General features: G+C 39.5%; 1 long non-coding RNA gene across 2 annotated transcripts in view; it reads right to left on the reverse strand.

Annotated features, from left to right (window-relative positions):
• Positions 1–18,560, reverse strand: part of LOC118697894 (uncharacterized) — a 143,104-nt gene that overhangs the window by 21,442 nt on the left and 103,102 nt on the right. For both annotated transcript variants that reach the window (XR_008508405.1, XR_004981816.1), the window contains exon 6: positions 1,917–2,191. This is a non-coding gene — a long non-coding RNA (uncharacterized LOC118697894). The remainder of the gene's footprint in view (positions 1–1,916; positions 2,192–18,560) is intronic.

Raw genomic sequence — 18,560 nt, forward strand, 5'->3', positions numbered from 1 at the left:
CCTAACTGATCTCCAGATGAGAGAGAAGCTACTGAATTCAGTTCCACTCTGAGGAGTCAGGTTTACATGGTTTTCAACTCCCCATTACAATTATTGCACTTTATGCTAAGCACATGCTATTGACATCATATCTGTCATGTTTACCATAGAATAGTAGAAAAGAGAAAGCACTCTTCTCTGATTTACAGGATATTGACTATACCAGAAATTTAATCAAGAACACATTTGTAATGAGGCTGAAAATGGCCTGTCAAATGCTAGCTGATGATTTCTTAATTAAAAACAACAATCAATCTTCTATATAAGAGGTAAGAATATTTTATTAAGGTATCAGTGTGGGACCACATAGAATACATAATGAAAAACAAAAGGAAGAAACCTGAACACCTGCCCTACCCTCACCCCCCCAAACAGCAGAAAAATCCTCATCTTAATTCTATTTTTAAAAACATGCACAAATACCAATCTAAAAGTAATAAACCAGGCACGACCAGCACCTTGGAGGGACTACTCAATAAATTGCTGTAAAAACATCACCATTCCTGGTCTGATGTTTATTGCTAGAACTCAGCTCTTGTTTTCATGCCTTGCTTCAGCAGTATGCAAGCTCAGTGGCAGCCCTCCTTTAACAGCTATCGACTTCGTACTTTTAAAAGGAAAGGGTTCTTAGAATTCTCCCAGAGACTGAAAAGTGAAGTCCAAGATACTTAATTCAGGCAAGGAAAAAGACTGGGTATCTTGCATCAGTCCTTCACATGCTGTCCATGAAACTGATCACAAATATTTATGTTGTGGTTTAACCCCAGTAGGCAACTAAGTACTACAGCCCCTCTCACTCCTCTTTGTGGGATGGGGAAGAGAATCAGAAGGGCAAGAGTGTGAAAACTCATGGGATGATACAAAGGCAGGTTAATGGGTAAAGAAAAGGCTGCACGTTAGTTAAAGCAGAATTTGCTTACAGGATTTGTTCATCATTTCTCCTCAGCAGGCAGGTGTAAGCCCGCTCCAGGAAAGCAGGGCTCCATCATGTGTAGTGGTGACTTGGGAAGAAAAGGTGACTTGGGAAGAATCATGGAATATTCTGAGTTGGAAGAGACCCACAAGGATCATCAAAGCCCAACTTCTGGCCCTGCTGCTACTGAAAACATTCACCCTTCCTGCTTTTCCCCGCAGCTTTTATTGCTGAGCAAAATGTCATGTGTTGTAAGTTTAAAAATCTCCATTTTTTCCATTGGGTTCAGCTGTCCCAGCTGTTTCTCCTCCCACCTTCCTGTGCACACCCAGCCTCCTCCCTGGCAGGCCAGTGTGAGAAGCAGAAACAGCCATGATGCTTTAAAGGACTGTCCAGCAATAGCTAAAGCATTGGGGTGTTGTCAATGCACAAATCCAGAATACAGCACCCCACAAGCTACTGGGAAATTAACTCTATCCAGGGAAAACCAGTATGATTAATTATCTCTTCTCTTTGCACCCAATGGATCACTATTCTACTTGTTTATCTTTCCCACAGATGTCTGCACAAAGCACACATATTTTCCCAAAGGAAAAATGCCTAGTTTTGACTATGCTTCCCATACAAATCTAATCTGGGCCCCAGTGGGGCTGTTCTGTTCACAAGCAAGACCACAATATACAGATAAGATTTGTCATACACAGCCAAATCAAATTTACAACTACCATACAAGTCCCACAGGCATGGGCTGTGCGTGTCAAAACAAGATTCTGAGCCCCCTGTCTCCTCAGCCATATCCCTCCTGTGCTGTTTATACAGGGTAGGGATTGCCACCTTCCAGTCTGAGCCATCTTCTAGACTAAAGCACCGCCTGCAGGACCTAGAAACTCTTTGAGAATATCCAGCTCCAGATGCCTCCAAACACCACACAGGAGCAAGTCTGGGGGCATACACACATCCTTACCTCTGTGCCCTGATGTCTTCAGAAATGAAAACTGCTTGCATTGTCCAAATGAAATCTGGGGTACACATCAGCCAGCTCTCCAAGAAAGGGGATGGGGACACTGGGATTCCAGGACATACCACAGTTCCCTGCAGAGCCTCTCCTGCAGAGCCTTCTCACTGCCTCTTCTGCTTTGGAGGTAGAGACCACCTCAGTCATAGCCAGGAGGTTAAGGGAGCATTCCCCTTTACTTGGCCTGAGCCTGCATGTACAGCATTCTGTCCAGTTCTGGATCCCTGTTGGAGAGAGAGTGATAACTACATCAAGTTTGGCAGAGTGTTATGAAGATGGATAGATGGCTGGAGAACACTGGTCTGTGAGGAAAGATGGATGTGGCTGCATTTCTTCATGCTGGAGAAAGGATGGTGGAAAGAGATTTAATTCCTGCCTGCTACAACTGAAAGTAGATTTATAGGGAAGATGGAGCCCATCTCTGAGGTACACAACAAAAAACAAAAAAATCAATGATCAAAAGTCTCAGAAAAAGTAAATCTGACTGGATATAAGGGAAACAACCTTCAATGTTGAGAGTGGTTCAGCACTGGAACAGGGGACCAGAGAGGCTATGTATTGTCCATAAACAAACTGGAGAACTATTGACTGAGTTGATGAGAGGATGGAAAACTTGTGGGGCTCCAACAGTAGCAATCCACAGTAACAAGTCCAGCTGATAGTCTTATCAGTGGCATCCCACAGGAACTAGTACTGGGACACAATAATTTATTATTATTGTTAACAACCAGAGTGATGAGAGAGAGCTCACTCCTGGCAAGGCTGCAGATGATGCCAAACCAGGGGGAGCAGTTTTCATGAAAGAGGGTGTGATAGCTACTCAGAGGGACATAGGCTGTAAAAATGACAGGACCATGAAATTCTAGAGAGGCAAATACCAAGTTCTGCATGAGGGGTGAAATAACCCCATGAAACAGTGCAGGCCAGAGACTGAAGGGTTGGAAAGCAGCTTTGCATAAAAAGACTGAGAGAACGGAACATGACTCCACAGTGTTTCCTTGTAGCAAAGGCAGCCAAATAAGCACTGGGAGGTTTTAGAAAAAGGGTAATCAGCAGGCAGAGGGAAGTGATTATTCCATTCTGCCTGGTACTTCTGAGACTGCATGTCCCTAGTGCAAGAGCTGTTGACATATGGGAAAACTTCAGATTTCACTAGTCAAGACATTTCCTCTGCATTTTCTTAGCTTCCGCAGGTCAAATCTTCCAGAAGTACCACAGGCACCCAGGAGTGTCAGCTTGACTGACTTTCCATTGGATGTATTCCTTAGGATACTTAGGTGGTTCTGAAGCTGTTGCATTTAAGAAGGAAACTGAATCACTCTGCAAGAAAAGACAAAACAGGTTGCAGAGCTGGCAAAGGAAACCCAACTGAAAATATGTTGTATCAGCTCCTCGCCCATATGCTTTTCTTAATAGAGCTGAAAAAGGTTTTGTACTCCCTTCAGCTAAACTGCTCCTGTCCCTAGCTCATCAGTGTAAGGAGATCCTCTTGCTGACCAGGAGTAATTCTCCTCTTTTCTTGGCCCCTGCACTTGTAATTGGAGAGAGTGAGACAAGCAAAAAAAGAAAAAAAAAAAAAGTTTTTCATTATAGAACAAAATTTGAAGATGAGACAGGGAAGGGAGATAGGCTGAAAAGATCTGTAATTTTTTTCATATGTTTCTTGGTGTAGAAGGCACTTTATAAAACCCAAAATTCTGCACTAAATGCCAAATCGAGATGGTTCTTTCCCTTTCTCATATTGGTTTCTCTTACATGCAGTAAGTATTTACCCACATTAGACATGCAGTCCTGAAAAGACAGTCTGAGATATAATTTCAAAAGCCATGTGTTGCTTCCAAATCATTTATAAAAAGAGACTTTATAAATATCCAGAGACATCACTACTCTGCTATGCAACAGTAACAGATATGTTCAATGCACCTAATGCAATTAAAGTGCACAGGAGACGCAAAGATACAGCAGTGTAATAAAAGTAAATGGCTGCCAATGCTTAGCAAAGTATATAGTGAAATTATAATATAATAAATAGAGTAGAGAGAGTCCAAAACAATGATAGTTAGAAAAAACTCATTGTAAATAACCATTTAATTATATCACACATGAAATGGGTACTGGTGCTTGGCTCACTGGTGCTTTCTAATCTTCCTTTTTGGAAGTCCTGTATGACTTGGTGGTTTTTCTCCCATGAGCAACTCAAGCACACAAACAGGAACAAATGCTGCATTTCTAGGTCTGCCAGTAGCTCCAGCAGGATAGTGACTTTGGGAGAGTATCCACAGGCAGGTGATAACAGCACCACTTGGCCTCTGCTAGAGGTCCTGCTGATGGCACCTGTGTGAGTGGGAAAAGAGGAGAGCACCCTGCCATGAGATGGATGTTGCACCATGTGAGCAGAGCACATACCCCCCGAGATGTGCTGTGAGGAATGGATGCAATCCTCCAGCTTCCCTAAGGGAGTCTGCTTCCACACTCACAGTGCTGTTACAAAGAGGAGGGATGAAGTCCTGACACCATCAATGTTAGTAATAAGAACAGACTCCACAGAAAGAAAAGTGAGAAACCTGCACTCTTTCATCCTATTCTCCACCTGCTCCCACATAAACTTCAACACTTTCTTTTTATTAAGCTCCACTGTTGCTGCCCCTGTTCTTGGGGTGGATGTTGCAATGTGCAGTCTGGGGTGTAAGGCCATACTCCCCAAAATTAATGAACATGTTGGAGACACAGAAACATCCTACATGTCTGGCTATTCCTGTTTCCCACTGCCTTTTTCTAGATTATCATATCTTGACATTATTGTAACACTGCTTTGGAAACATAGGACAGAATACACTTAATTATACATTATATTTGTAGGCTACCAGGATGACAGCTTGTTTTTAACAACCAAACACTTCATGACAACCAAACATAATTTTTGAGTTTAGCTGACAAAGTGCCAGCCGGAAGAAGCCCAGCAATGCAAAAGATGTAGGGACTTCTGCAAACATGGAAAAACTATCCATCCACCTGCCTGGCCATAAGGTGAGGACCCCAGTGTTGTGCTGCCCACCAACCTCTACCAAAGTGCCGTAAAGAAGATTTAGTTTCTGGAAACTTTATTTTGACAGACTGTTGAGAGACAATAACTCAATTTCTTTTCCTTTTTCATAACCTCCTGTGAGAGCCCTCCATATTCCCCTACTCCTGATTCAGCATCCAAATATTCTCACTGATGTTTCTTACCTGGTAAAGACTGAGCAAGGACTATCATCTGAACCACCCACAATGACTGGAAGATTCTGAAAGATCATGACAGAGAAGCAAAAGCTCTCTCTATGGAGATATTTCACCTTTGTATGATTGCTAATCTCAGATAAATATCACATCCGGTTTTCTTTCCAGACAGATCTGAATTTATCCACCTCTCTATACTGCAGTGCTTATAAAAGCAGTCTTTCACATAAACCCTGCATTATATCCAGAGCACAAATGGAAACTTTTCTGTATCTCCTAAGAACTTTCAGCATATTCCTAGTGCTTTTTGTAGCCTTGGTCAGCCTTTTTTTCTCTGGTGGCCAAATACTGGCTGCAAAATCCCAGACTTTTCCATAGATGCCTTTTATCTCCACTGATAGTCAAAGCTCCAGGTACAAACACCTCCAGGCTCTCAGCTTCACAGTCTTTGGAAGCAGCCTTCTGTGTACATGCCTTCACAAGCCATGCCTAGAGACCTCTCTCAGGGCCTGAAGCTAAGATGCTCTTCTGTGACACATCCCACACTGACAGTGCAGTGATACAATGGAAATTATGTTTCTTGTGACTGCAGACCATCGCTGGACAAGGAAATTACTGACACAGTGAAGAATTTTTGGAAGCATTAAAATCAATTTCTCTCTATTCCTCTCACCACCTACATGAAAAAGTAGTTATTTCATTCCTAAGAAGGAAAAAAGGAAAGTGATTCTCTGTGATATCTGAACCATAATAATCAGAACAACAAAAGATGGAGAACAGTTGAGAGAGAGAGAGAGAGAGAGAGATTTGTCAGTACTGCAAAATTATTTACTCTGGTTTATGTAAAAACAAATACTATATTATGCAATCCTCCACAGGAATGAAGACTCTTTCAAAAGCCTCTCTGGACCTCCCTTCTCTCTATAGGTTCATTTCCTTGTTCATTCCAGATGGGCTGCTTTCCTGTGCTCTTGAATTTCCCTCTTTCCTCCTCTCAGAGGACAGCATTCCTGGATGACTTTTCCCTGTCTAAACTCCTGATGAATTGCTAGCTGACAGGTCACTGAGTCTCTGTAGGAAGCCAGAGGATGAGAAGTTGAGTTCCAGCTCTTCCCATGGCTTTTCCCTATGTTATTCATAAGAAATCAAATTGCCCCTCAGCCAGTTACTCCCAAGTCCTGTTGTAGCAACAAAGGTCTGTAAAACCTGGTGGGGGGGTGCTCCATTCCCTGGCACCAGGTGGTGATGCTGGCATGGACAGGCTAGGTAAGTTTGAAAGCTTTAGGCATGGTTGGTGTGAAGCTCCCCTTGGCAAAGCCTCCATAAGCACAGCACGCACTGCCTCTGCTGGGGGGGCCATGGGAACTTTTCTCTGCCTCTCTTCACTGGATGCTCAATGCTCAGCCCTTCTGCACAAAATTTGGATCAAGGTCTCCAATGGATGAATCATTCTGGAGTAATATTTTTGTCCAATTTTTCCACTGCTCAGCCTTGGAGTTGTGATAAAGATCTAACTATAGCATGAAAAAAGTACAAATATAGTAACAGTTCAAAAAACAGTTCCAGTGACAGCCCCACTTTCAGGGGAGAGGAAGTAAGTTAAGACTGAGGTACGTGTCTCACATTTACCTTGTAACTTGACAGCATAGGAGGACTATTTGTAGTACAGTTGTGATATTATTTAAATAAAGTAATTTTGAATCTGAATTATAGATGATGTTTTGTACTTTAACAGATCTCAGTGGCTAAATATTTATCTTTTCCTCTTTCAGGTGTCTCCTTTTGCTGGCAGATTTCCCGTTCTCTCTGCATTGCTTCTCTCCTTTGGAAATAAGGCACTGAATAAGGATCTCTCTTCTTTGGAACTTGACTCCTCTTTCACTTGGCTCCTGGAGTGAAAGTAATTAAGAGCAATTGATTGCTACAGAAATATTAATATTTATTATTGGTACTGCAGCAATATCCTGAAGCTTCAGCAGCTGTGATATAAATATATGTGAGAGCAATAATTGTGGTAGGGCAGCTGAGGATTATTACATTGACCACAAGGTCAGTAACTCTATCACGTAGCTGGGCTCTGAAAAAAGTGAAGTAAGGAACCTCCCAGAAAAAAAATGCCACAAAACATAGTTGCAATCATTTGCAAGCAACACAAATGCAATCATTTTCAGCCTTGTTTCTCCTAAAAGGATGTCTGGGAATGGATATCTATGACTCAGTCTTTTGAGAAGTCAATGAATATGAATTGAAAGAAGAAGAATCCTCCATTTAAACTTCTTTACCATGGGTCTGCCTAGCTTCTGCAACTGTGCCACATGCTTCATTCTGCTTAAAGTTTCTGCAACCATCAGAATAGTTTGCCATGACATTAGCACAGTAGAGAAGAATTTCTATATTGCTGTGCCTGGACTACCAAACCACCATGTTAGAACATTAGCTGCTAATATTTCCTCTGAAATGTGTCCTATACTATCTTCCTTTTGAGGAAGAATAAGTTGGTGACATTTGTGAAAGCAGACAATATTCATCCCACCTTTCTACCACTTCTAGCTGCAGTATCTCTGACTTTGTCCAAGAGTGAAGCAATTTTCAATGTTCTCACTCCAAAATGTTATTTTGTCCACAAAGTCAGCAAGAAAATCATATAATTGCAGTAGGTCCCAGATGATACAATTTCAAGGTACCACAACAGAAGGGTTATGAGAAAAACTCACACATTAAAAAAATAATAAAGAATGTTTGGGATATGTTTAGTTTTTGAAATCACGATATAATAGTTTGAAGAACATGAGACATTTCTCCATGAAAATTCCTATGCCTTATTCCTTTGTCTGGCAAAAAACCACTTTAAATAAAATTTCACCCTCTAGTGCATTGGTATATTCCTATTTATGTACACAGAGATTAAGAAGATGGACACATCAGGTATGTGTTTGAGTGAGTTTTTAGCAGTTTTATCTACTTATCCAGAGTTGAGATGATCATAGTTAGATCATGGCATGGGATGACAGTGCACTTTAAATATATAAAGACATTTTATAAAAATGACAAGGGCAAATCATTCTAATTAGCCAAGAAAGAGAGAACAAAACGTAAAAGGATTAAAGGAACATTGTCAAATTACATTTCTGAAACCAGCTAATTGTAAAAAGTCCGTATTATGACAACTTACACTTTTAATAGCATGTCCTGGTTTTGAGATTATTTAAAATTCTCTTGAGAAGGAAATTTCCACTTCCTGTTCATTTTTCTAAGAAATATGAAAACTGGTTTCTCGCCATAGATGTCTCATAAGTAATTATATGTTGAACAGTTTATTGGTTTTTACATAAATAAGTTAGAATAAAATAACTTCTTCAAATCTGCCAATTACAGCCAAATTTTCATCTTAGTTCCATTAAAATACATGGGTTTTTTAAAGAAATGTGGCATTTCTCTACCAGACAAAGAGAAATATATTGTGCTGTCTCTGCTATGCTACTGCCTGTGTTCCAGTAATACAATTTAGAACATGTATTCAAAAAGAAATATTAGTTCTGGGAATCTCCTTTTTCAACTTCCAATTTGGGACAACTAAAAAAGCCCATTTTTCAAAGTTGTAGTACTTAGCTCTTTCTGAAAATGAGGTTCCAGCTCAATGTCTCAGAAAATGCAGGTCCCTGAAACAAACAGCTTCGAAAAACTTTGGAATTTTTTAGAATTGCATAAGCTTTCCAGAAGTAGCATGTGAGGGAGTTAAGAAGTATTTGGTGTCTTTTGGTATTTTCCTTCATATGTGTCATCTTGTGACAGTAATTCTTCAGAGGAGTGATGGACTAACTACGGTATGCTAACACAATTGCAAATATCCTCTTTCTTTTTCCTGCAGAGATACAAATCTAGATTTAAAATTCTATTATGTAAGTGTATTAGCTAGTCTGCCTTAAAAACATTGCTGACAGTCTTAAATGTCCCAGTTCAAAATATTTTTCAGTGACATCAAACATTTTGTGGATAATTTCTTGTTTCCCTTGCTTTTTACTTCTTCTGCTGCTTCTTCTTATTTTTTTTATGCCACAGAAATATCCCACATGTCTAGTTAAGTACTAAGATAATTTTTTCTTTCAGGATAAATATTTACTATTTCCTAGCCAGCCAAAATGTTTTCCTAGAGTAGCCCTGCCATGGGATGCTGTAAAGTACCATTGAGAACTGCTTTCCATTCCAGGCCCTGCTATTAAAATCGAAAACTTACTGAAAAATATGAAGAAGTGCAAAAAAGTGCAGTAGAAAGCAGATATGCTGGGATAATAGGAGAGCTGGGGATGAGCATAATGAGTGCAATGAGAGCCAAGGATCTTTTGGATAACTGAATGACTCCATGAACTGGCTTACAGACAAAGATGAAGGAAGCTTGGCACAACTAGGTTGTCTAAAAAAATGAATGGTCATTGGCATAATCTGCTACATGTATTCATAATAAAGAACAAATAATAAAGAGAGAAGAGTACTGTTTAGAGGGACATAACTGGTCATGACTTGACTATTGCCATAACCTGAAGATCTTCACAATGCAAATCATAACAAGGGAAACTTCCTGACAAGATCTTCAGGTTGTTCAAAATTACAAAGCAGGTCAAGGAAGCTGAGTGCCTTAGACTAGACTGGGCAATAGTTCAACCTGTTGAGTACACATTTTAACATTTCTTGAATCTCCTATCAGGAAATTCTAGAAATGTGTTTTAGATGGTAAAGCCAAGGTACAAACAAAGAAATGTTCTTTGGAGTTATAACTGCTGACCCTGTTCCACTAAAGCTCTGCAGAAAACTTTCAAGAAAGGACCTTTCTGTGACTCTCAGCTTCTGTCACTGGCACAAATAGACAGTGCAGCATTAAGCCTTTGGAGGTAAGATGAACTAGATGATGCAATAGATCTTATTCATCTCTATTTTTCATGAGCGCACAAACAAATATTCATGCCTGGGAACATTAATCACTGTTGGGTAGAGGTCTAAATCAAAGAAGGGATATAATGTTTTGTACATGCTCAGCACACACTGTTCTAATGTTTATAAGTATGTCATTTCCAAACCAAATTTCTTCAAACACAGCAGTGCATCATTCAGGAGTACGTTCATTTTCAAGGGTGAAGTTTCAAAACAAAGTTGTTTTGAGTTGCTGGGGCTGAAAAGCATATGAAAAATGCCTTAAATGGTGAAAACAATTTTTTCCCTCCTCTTCATTGGATAACTTTGAAAAAAAATATATAAACAGCTGGATTGATGTTTATGAAAGTTTCTAAAACCAATTGAGTCTTGAACTGAGACTGAGCATGAAAAATTTGAGCCCCAAAGGTAATATTTTTTACAGAAAGTTATAAATGGCTGTGATTTAGAATTGAAATGTCATTTCCAAGCTTGTCAAGATCATCACAACTGCAATGCTACATTAACTTGTGTTGTGCAAAGCTGTAGCAATAATAGAAAAACAAATTCTCCTAATTTCCACTGACCTGCAGCAAGTTCTCTGTCAGAAATCTGTCACAAAACCAGAAAACGGACAGTAAGAAAGAGAGTCAGTAGAACTAAAGAAGAGAAGGAGAAAAGGAATAAGAATAATGATAATTGGGGGAAGGAAAAACAAAACAGAAAAAAAAATAAAATGGAGCAGAACAATTTATCTTCAATTCCTCTATTTCCCCAGGGGAGGATAAGAGTTCTTTGGTCAATGTTCATTTATCACCACAGAGTGGTGAAAACCACAAGACATAGAGGTGGTAAAGAGGAAGATAAAAAGAAGATGAAAATTAGAGGGAAGGTAGAAGAAGTGGATAAAATAGGCAGCTTAAAAGAGAAATGATCAAGGAAAGTAATTTTGGAGGTATTGCCAGAATTCCTTGAAGAGTCCTGGAATGATTCTCTCAGTTAGAATTCAGTGAGAGCTCCACTTATAACCATTTTTAGAAATCTGCAAAAGCAGGGCAAAGAGAGAATTAAACTGTGTGGAGCCTGGGTGGAGAAAGAGACAGCCTGGAATTGTCCAAGGCTGCCAAACCATGCTTTTTCTTCCTACCACTTGCTCTAACAGCATAGATCTGAAGTCTTACCAGTTTTCTGCTGATATCATTTTCACTCTTCTCAGATGCAAAACGTGCCCTATATTCTGCATATTCTACTTGTCACCAGGTAGTATTTTGTCCTAGGGTGACGTTATGATGCTTGTATCCCCATTCATGTGTTCTGTTTATGCTGGATATTATGTTCTGTGCCTTCAAGACTGGCTCTGAAGAGTGAAAGTTTTGTGTTCGCTTCTTATCAGCCGCTCCCCCATGGCTGGCAGGACACAGAGACAGGGCAGTACATGGTGCTGCTTTTGTTTTTTGCTTTTGCTTTTCTGCTTTTGCTTTTCGCTTTGCTCTCGCTCTTGCTTCTGCTTTGTTTCTGCTTGCTCTTGCTTCTGCTCATTAGCTAGTTTAGCTAAACAGTCCAAATTCCTTCCTGGACTGTTTCTCCTTTCCTTTTTTTTGGACCTACTCGAACCTGCTTCGGACTGGGACCTGGGACACACCGAGAGTTTGCACCTTGTGGCTGCAGCAGCTGCCCCAGTGCTGGAGGGACTGATAACAGAGCGACCACCCCCCAAGAGAGACTTTCTGAATTTGTCGTGTTTTTCAGAGTGGTGAAAGAGTGGTGTCACCTGGTATTGTTCATTCTGTGTGCTGGGGAGTGCTTTGCCTGTTAAATAAACAGGTTCTTTCCACTTCTCTCCAAGGAATTCTTCCTGAACCAGCTGGGGGGAGGGGCCATGTGGGTTTGCTTTCTGGAGGGGTCCCCCTTTGGAGATGCTCTTCCAAATTTGCCCTAAACCAGGACATATTCAATGAAGGATTCCTCCATGAGTTTGAGACACAGCCTCCACTTTTATCTTCTTCCAAACCACCCTCAGGGGTTGAGCATCATTCCTAGTCTTTCCCGGATAAACCAGTTGTCACATTACAAACACCCATTCAGGTTCTGATTTGTATAGTTAAGAGTGAACTAACTGTTTGCTGCTTTGTGACCATAACCTCATATAGACAGACAACAACAGGAAAAAGCAACCTCCCCTCTCCTCTGACTACAAATATTCTCTCTCCTTCCCCTACTCTTATTTTAAACTAGCCATCCTTGCTCCCTAGCCAACAGCAAGAAAAGTTCAGTGACTCATTTCACCCATTCTGGTCTTGCTGACATTTAGAAACAAATGTCAAGTAGATAGCTTCTCTGGGAGACAAGAGAGAGACATTGTCCTCTGCCATTCAAAGAAGCTTGATGCAACATTCTTAGCACTTTGTGCAATATTCTACATATTACGTATCTTAAAAGGTATAAATGATATCCAACTTCACCTTTATTTTAGCAAATTCTGAGCAGGTAATAAAAGAGTGTATAGCAGGCACATCAGAATTAAGGTAATAAAGCTGATAAGAGAGTGCTTTGATCCATATTTCTTTCCTTCCTTTTGGGAACATATGCGTATGCTTGTTTTAGGGACATTTTGTACTAAATACAAGAAGCTTCTCTTAACCCTAAGGATGCCTCATGAAATGGGTGTCACATAATAGAGCCCACAAGCAAGCATTAGGTACGGTGTGAAGGTGATGAAAGGCAGGTATCTAGCAGCATAGATTCAAAATTCTGCTATTTGAAAAGTTTCCATTGGGAAACTTTTTCGAAGACAAATATCTCTGACAAATGTGTGCACATAAATATTTTGATCTGGAAAATGCTGATTCTGTAGAAAAACAAAGCTCCTTAAAGCAGAACACATCTATAAATCTCTATCCACATCTACATCTAAATAGAATGAATTTTGGTTCTGCCATACATCAATAACCATAAAGATGCATTGTGGGACAGACTCTGGTTTGTTGAAGTTCAAAATCTCTGTATTAGTTTGAAGTTCCCTGGAGAAAATGTATAATTTTAAGTCTTCTAAGAGACTGTGAGGCATTCCACAGGCAAATAGCTCTATAGTGCTGTGGTATGGCTCTGTTTTATGCATCTCTGAGACAAACAATTTGTGCACCAAAATATATGGGGTTCAATTTTTCACAAATACTTAACAACTTACTTCAGAAAGCAAAAATAATATTCAGCTTAATTCTTTAGAAAACAATAACATGTCTAGTAAATGTGAGCTCATACACAGGAGTTTTCAGCAATGAGAAGACTTAACATGAAAGTTGGTGTAGAGGTTACTCTGCACCCCTAGGGGGAATGGGTAACAGGTACAAAACTTCACAGGACTGTGGTACTTGTTGACTCCATGATGTAAAAAACGAGTGAGAAGCCTCTCTGTAGTGTAAGTCATTCCCATAACATGGTTTTGCTATTTTAAGGACAGTTAAAAATTCTAGGCACGCTTTATACTGAGAGATATATAAGGATAAGATGGAATTTCATTTAGAGGGAAGCTTTTAAGGATAATTAAATCAGCTCTTACATAATTTAGGTGAACGACCTAGGCAGGCAATTAGAAATGTATCCCAAGCTCAACAGCTCTATGACAAAACATGCTAAGACAAAGTGGACTTAATTGCTTTTTTTTTTTTTGCATTAAAATTCTGCCAGAGGTAAAGTCTAAGAAACATTAAATAATTTGTCCAAAATGTCCCCAAAGTTGATGGAAACACAGAAATGGCATCTGACACAGATTCTATAAGAATAATACTCTATGCAAACTAAGTATGTCTTCTGGGTAGCAATCACAATGGTTCAAGTCTGCCTTGATCAAAGCCAGGGTCTGATGGTAGGATGAGACCTGACAGCCTCATATTTAAAAGATTTGAAGACTGTGCAGTTAAAAGTTACAATGGTTATCTACAGCAATGGGATCTACGTATCTTGGAATGAAAACAGGGTCTGTAATGACATCTAGTCACTTCTGGTTTTAGTGAAAGCCAGAACAGCTAATCCTTAACTTTCTCTTCAAATGGTGATACACTTTTGATCACAAAACAAAGAGGAAAAAAGAATGCAGAACATACACTTTTTAAGTTGGTTTGTTTTTTGGTTTTTTTTTTCTAGAGAGGTACAAATGTTCTAGATGTTTTCAACAGATACTTTGGATCACTTAGTAAAGGAAAATATTCTGGAAATACCAAGAGCAGTACTCCATGTGATAGCCTTCAGCACAAAAGATGGCTTAAGATCTTTCTGCCCACTGCCTGCTTTCCTTCCTCCCTCATCTCCAACACTCTCTTGGTGCTTATCAGTGCCTTACCGGTGCTCTGTTCCATATTGCATCTATGAGTACAGTTTTCTTTAACAGAAAGGAATCTCTTACAGAGAGAGAGTTTTGGGTTAAAAACACAGAGGTTTGTGTATGCATGTGTGTGAAACAGATTTTTCCGCATCTTTCAACCAATCCCACACAAGCAGTAGGATGGAAGGAGGTGAAGGAGTAACGTTTGTCAGGATGTAGTTCACTTAAAATAGCTCTGCCACCAAAGGGTTCTTAACATGAAAAAAATATTTGTAACACTGCTCACAAGTAGAGCAGCATTTTCCAGTCTTAAACAAAACATGCTTCTCCACACAGACTGATAGATTTTTATTGAGCTTTCTGATTGTTCTATTTTATCACTAGAGGCAAGCAACAAAGCTATTAGAGCTTTGTTTTAATTGTCTATCAGGTACTATTGCAGTCTTTTGGGCCTGTTTGTGCTACAGCATTTTTAATTAAGAGGTTATGGACCTGCTCACACCCATGAGACTCCATTAAATGCAGCTGGATGGTACATAATGTTCACTGAATTACAACACAAAATCTGTGTGACTGTAAACGTGCTGTCTTAAGACATGTCCAGCAAAAATGCAGTGAAAAGTTTAATGAAGCTTGTCAGCTTGTCTAATAAAGAACCCTGCCACTCTGTAAAGAGCTGGAAAGCACAGAAAATTTTGTCACAGTCTTTTTGTTAGACAAGATGAGCACTGAGGCCCAAGCTGAAGTATAGACTAGAAATAATTGCTTTTCATTTGATACAGTTATGTTGCTCCCTCAAACAAATTCAGAAAAGATGTGGAAAAGGGAGAGCTATGAGTCTGGAAGGAAAGAGAGAGAGAGAAGGAAGGATGTAGTTTGCATTTTGAAATAGGTCGGTAAGAGGTAAAATGAAAGGAGGGCTGCTGGTGAACATCTGGTGAGTCCAAGAGTTCTGAGTGTTAGCAACAAAGAGTTTTTGGGTGATCAGACTTGGAATGACTGCTTTGTTGGAAGGGCCATCCATTCATAACTGGGTCCTAGTCTGCTCCAGGAATTTGTTGTGCTGTGGGGTGCTTGTTACAGTCCACTGCATGGTATTCGTTTCAGTCTGAGAAAAGCAGGGATTCATGTATTTCATTATTTCTACTGTAGGATCTCTGAAAATCTTACGAATATAAGAAACCAGTTGTTTTTACATTTGTTTCTCTAGCACAATGTGATTGTTTCTTTAGCACTATTTATTGTTATTTGCCACACTCACTTAGTGCTCTTTATAGGTGACTGGTTTGTGGAGGAATAAGTGGCTGTGCTGGGGGTTTTGAACATGATTGTTCAAAATACATTTATTTTGTAATGTTAATCATGATAATTAGAAAGTTGAGGTTGGTGAAATCCATGGACACTCTAATGGCCTGGTGGTTGTTAATAAATTGTAGAAGAAAATTGCTATAGGATTCTTAGGTTTTAGGTCAGATGAAGAAATTATCCTCATACAACAGAGATGTCCTGCTATATACAACTTCTCACAAACCTCTTAAACCATGATTTTCTCTGATTATTATTCCTTCAAGAATAACTGCTTGTATCTTTCCATGGGAATTGGTGACACTCCAAGTGAGTGAGAAATAAATGAGCTATTTTGCATTATGCCCAGTTTTAAAATCTGCATGCTGCTGTGTTCTTCAATGTCAGATTGATGGTAGAGGATCCTGGTAAAATGCATGGAATGCATCATATACTCTGAATGATCAGAGAGGTTTTATGCTGAGAAATTTTTGAGGTATAGTTTGTCTGAGAGAAAAAAATGCTGTCTGAGTAAAAAAACTGACACAGACATTCTATGTATCCGACTTCTATTGCAACTGTGGTTGTGTGTGATGCAACTACCTGAGTTCCAGTATTCATCATTATTGAGAAATGTGTGGAAAGGTGTAGGGAACAGGGGTGGAAAAAGAGAGCTGGTAGTGCAGCTTTTTGTTGGAACTTCCTGAGAAGTCATTAATAGTGTCTAAGAGTTTAAAGACACAGAAGTCTATGTCTTTTTGCCTTGAGTTCCTTTTTGTTCTGAGTATCAGAAAATCGCTTGGTTGTCTTGCTGATGCAGTCTTGCCTGATGCATCATTTCTGTAGCTCTTACAGAACTTAAAGATCCTCATTGTTTTCAGTGAGAGGTAAAATATAGCTTGAGTGGAGATTATAGGTTACTCTCATCCATCTACATGAAGATAAGGTCAGATTTTGGGCTTTCAGATGTGTGATTCCCAAAGCAATCTAATTGAGCTTGACAAGAGGAAGAGTGTCTAAAAGCAGAAAATATTGTTCCAGGAAAAGAAGTTATTGATATGTAGCTATAGGAAAGAAGACTAAAATCTGTTGTACCATAAAAGTCCCACCAGCTGGGCTGGCCATCACACACCATGAAGGATATCAGGTCATCCATCCTCATTAGCTCTCTTCCTTTTCCTACCACTAGCTGTCTGCAGAGCAGGGAGCATCTAAGACAGTATGGGCCAGAGATTTGGTGGAAATTCCCCATTTACTCAATCTGTGTGAACAAAAGAAACTGTGTTGGAAAGCTAAGAATGGGAAGGACAGAAGTGTGCTGGACAGTTCCTCATCAGTTCCCCTTAGCCCACTATTCTCCCACCTTCACAGGAAACAGAAATGGAATATTTTTCAAGAATAAATAGAGAATAGAGAGAGGTCGTGCAGGGGGAAAAAATGGAGCGGAAGGAGAAAAAAGCAGCAAGAAAAATACTGACATTTGCTACACTGTGGCATGGCCTGAAGGTCCCATTTTGTTTGTATACCCTTCTGTACGCCATTATTTCAAACTTCACAAAAATATAGCCGTTACCCTGGGAGTGTAAAAATAAACAAATCCTGCAAGAAACAGGGGAACCAGATTTACTGTCAGAGGTCTGAAAATGCTGGTAGCAACAAAACATGTTATAGGGAATGGATATAATAAAAGAGAACTGTACAGTTCTTAGTCAAACCCACATAGATTTCAACAACACCCTGCAAGACATCTTTCAACACCTTCAAAAGACAAGGAAAAAAGTTGTCCTTACTGAAAATAACTTTCAATGTGCTCAATGGCACAAAACATCTTTTGGTTGCTGGGACCCAGCATACCAAAACCTAACTGCAGAACTGTAAAATATTTTCAGGTATCAGCAACGATTTAAGAGAGATGGAATCAGGCTAGTCTATCATTGTGGGATATGCCACCATGACAAAATCAAAACCAAGTCTGCTTTGAACAAGCAGAATGAAAGAGATTTTGAAACAAGTTATTTGAGCTTTTTTGTCCCCCAGCTACTTGGGATCTTGAATTCTGATATGCCATACCCTGGGAATATGTGTGCAGCTGCTGGAGGAGAGGCTTTGTGCAACTGGAGTCCAGTCTTTGGTAAAGGTAGGAGGAAAGACCAAACATCTGCCAGCAGCTGTGCAAAGATCACATCTCACATAGCACGTTGGTCTTTCCAGGCAGCTGGTCAGAGTTCACCTCTACTCACCTCACTTTTGGAAAAATGAGGGTTATACTTGCTCACTGGAATTTTTAAGCATTTTTCCAGGAACATTTAGCCCTCATATGCAAACACATTTGTCTGAAAACCTGAAGAAAAACTCTTATTTGTTCAGAAAACTCCAGCAAGTTTTTTTAATGCATCTGTTAGAATCTCTAAGAAAGCCAATGAGGAGAAGAGTGAATAAGCAAATAACAGCTGATTCTAAGGTTTAACTGTAACAGGGAAACTGATGTACAAAGCAGGTACTAATGCCCTTGGAGTAACAGTAATATCATTATATAACAGCCAGAGAGAGCAGTAATGCTCATTGCTATACACTGTGCACCAGTTACTATGCTAAATATGCCTTTTCTTTTCTGTTTAAGAATTTATCTATGTAAAGTAATATGCTCAAAGACAATTAATATTTTCTCTAATTGCAGCAAAAGATGTTTCAATCCTTTTAAGGAAGGTGAAAAGGGAAAATACTCTATTCCTTTGTTTTTCATTAATGAATTAGTTCCATTTTTATTTTTTTAAAACAAATTTTCTAATGCTAAACACAGACATGACATTTGCTTGCTGGGGGAACTGGGAAATAAAAAAAACCCCTTTGTTATGACTGACAAA

Source organism: Molothrus ater, chromosome 5, assembly GCF_012460135.2.
Source record: "Molothrus ater isolate BHLD 08-10-18 breed brown headed cowbird chromosome 5, BPBGC_Mater_1.1, whole genome shotgun sequence".
NCBI classification, from domain to species: Eukaryota; Metazoa; Chordata; class Aves; order Passeriformes; family Icteridae; genus Molothrus; species Molothrus ater.